Here is a 2,562-nt window from a genome sequence, read left to right as displayed (position 1 = left end):
GGTCGCCAGGTTGGAATCCGTCAGATTAGCCCGGGGAGCAAAGGACGGGAAGCCAGACCGAAAGGCACAGACGCGTGAGCTAGGTTGAATTCACCAGGTTAGCCCGGGGAACTTAGATTGAATGCTAGTGGCGGAAACGTGAGCTGGGGCTGTGTGACTCGCGGAGGCTGCTGCGCGCAGAGAGAGCGTGTGGGGCACAAGTAGATAGGGAACGCTGGGCTAGTGCGAGGCCGTGGTGTGGGCGCGAAGCCGGGAAGCCGCGCAGATGAGAGAAGCTGGCTGAAGCGGCTCAGAGCCGGGAAGCCGCCGAGAAGCCGCCGAGAAGCCGCCGAGAAGCAGCCTCGGGGCGGGCACCGGGAAGCCGCAGGGATAAGAGAAACAGAAGTTTAGAAGTAAAATGAGAGAAATAGGAATGCTGGTAGATAGAAGTAAAATAGGAGAAATAGGAATGCCCGAAGATAGAGAAATAGAGAAAGGCCTCCCCACAACACAGCAATGAGAGAGCTTGGATTCGGTCTGCCTGATTAGGACGATGAGCACCTGCGGGCGGCTAGCAGTTTATGCGCCGCAGGTCACCGAAGACAGGCACGAATTAACATCAATAAGTCTCCCCACAATACCGCAATGAGAAGGCTTGGATTCGGTCTGCCTGATTAGTAAGGCGGTAAGCATCAGCAGGCAGCTCGACCAGAGTATGAGCTGCAGGTCACCGAAGATAGGCACGAATCAACATCAATAAGTCTCCCCACAATACGGCAATGAGAAGGCTTGGGTTCGGTTTGCCTGATAGGACTTGTAAGCACCTGCAAGCAGTTCTAGCAGAATAGAGCATGCGCTGCAGGGCACCGAACATAGGCACGCATCAGCGCCTAAAAACCTCCTCACAACATGGCGAAGAGAGGACCCGGATTCGGTTTGCCTGATTGATAGGACTTGTAAGCACCTGTGGGCAACTCTAGCAAGCAGAGCAGAGTGTGTGCCGCAGGGCACCGAAGACAGACGCGTATCAACGCCAAAAATAAAAAGAAAGGGGGATCTGTGGGGAGCAACCCGGACTGGACTGAGTTACTGGAATTAAGACTTATTCTATGCATCTGCTCTCCCACAATATGGCGCTGGGAGAGGAGAAAACAGCTTCTACGCAACTGCCTCTTGCCAACTTGAGTGATGACCTCCAGGAGCTGATCCTGCTCCTGATTGGAGGAGAGCAGCGTGCTCGGCATGTGGGCAGCCGAGTTAGGATTGGCGGAGGAGGACTATAAAGGAGGAGAGAGACGGCATGCACCAGGGAACATCTAAGGGGAACATCTAAGAGGAACACCTGCGCAGCCCCCGAGAGAGCCGGCCGGCGGTGTGCCGCTCCCCTGCGGAAGTGGGGAAAGTGGCCAGGGGGAACCGCCCTTCCACGGAGGTGGAAGGGACAGTAGCCAACCCGGGAAGAACCAGCAGCAAACCCGGGGAGGGCCGAGCAGACGAAAGAACAGCACAGGGTCCTGTGTCGTTCCTCCACGAAGAGGGGGAGTGACAGATACTGTGCTGGGGGCAGCAGTGCCTGTCACACTGAACCCAACTAGGTCCAGAACTAACAAGAGAACAGTGTGACGTTGGTGACCATTAAGGCCTAAGGGGTTAAATGATGTCCCTCAGGTCCACTGTAGGTGTAGACCTGAGGAGTGGCATGTATAGTAATACAAAGAGCAGGGCTTTTGGTGACAGCTGGAATGGGAGGTGGTAAGAGTTTTTGTTTTGATGGACCCAGACCCCTTGGCCCTGATGCTAGTTTTGGGTACAGGATACACAGTGAGGACAGGTGGGAGCAGGTTTCAGAGCAAACCGTTCTGTCACAGCTTACAGCCTGCTTGCACAGGATATTTGGTTAAAGCCTGAGGGGCCCACAGACACTTAGCCCAACCTGATGGCCTCAGCCCTTCCTATCTTTTAAACCACACCCTGCTATTGTAGGGACCCAGGGAGGCGCTCTTGTCTTGGCAACTTCCTGCTGACAGGGTCATCCTGGGGCTCCTTAGAGTGTGGAGTGGGGAATGGCAGTGAAAACAGGGTGAGGTGGCCTCTCGAGGAGGCTGCAGTGTCAGCTTGCAGAAACCACTTTGATCCAAGGTTTCATGTGTATGGCCATCTAGAGTTGTATTGCTGTAAGTCTGGAGAAAACAAGTCTAACAAGCAGATTACATGCACAGGGTCCTAAAACAAAGGACAGAGTCATCATTAGAGGATCTATGAAAGGTGCTGTCCAAACCAGGGGAGTTGTTTTTGTTAAGAGGCAAACAAACTGACAGGGGGAAATTGGAAGAGGTACTGGAAGAGACATCTTAAGGGAGGTGTGAACCTCCTTAGGGCAGGCACCCTGTTGACTCCCATTGTCTAGCTGGCCCAGGAACAGAGCTGGCCTGAATGGGAGGTCAGTATAGAATAGGCAGGATCTCGGCCGGCGCTGCGGCTCACTAGGCTAATCCTCCACCTTGCGGTGCCAGCACACCGGGTTCTAGTCCCAGTCAGGGTGCCTGATTCTGTCCTGATTGCCCCTCTTCCAGGCCAGCTCTC

Source organism: Oryctolagus cuniculus, chromosome 1 (genome assembly GCF_964237555.1).
Source record: "Oryctolagus cuniculus chromosome 1, mOryCun1.1, whole genome shotgun sequence".
Lineage (NCBI taxonomy): Eukaryota > Metazoa > Chordata > Mammalia > Lagomorpha > Leporidae > Oryctolagus > Oryctolagus cuniculus.
Note: the sequence above shows the minus strand (reverse complement) of the source record.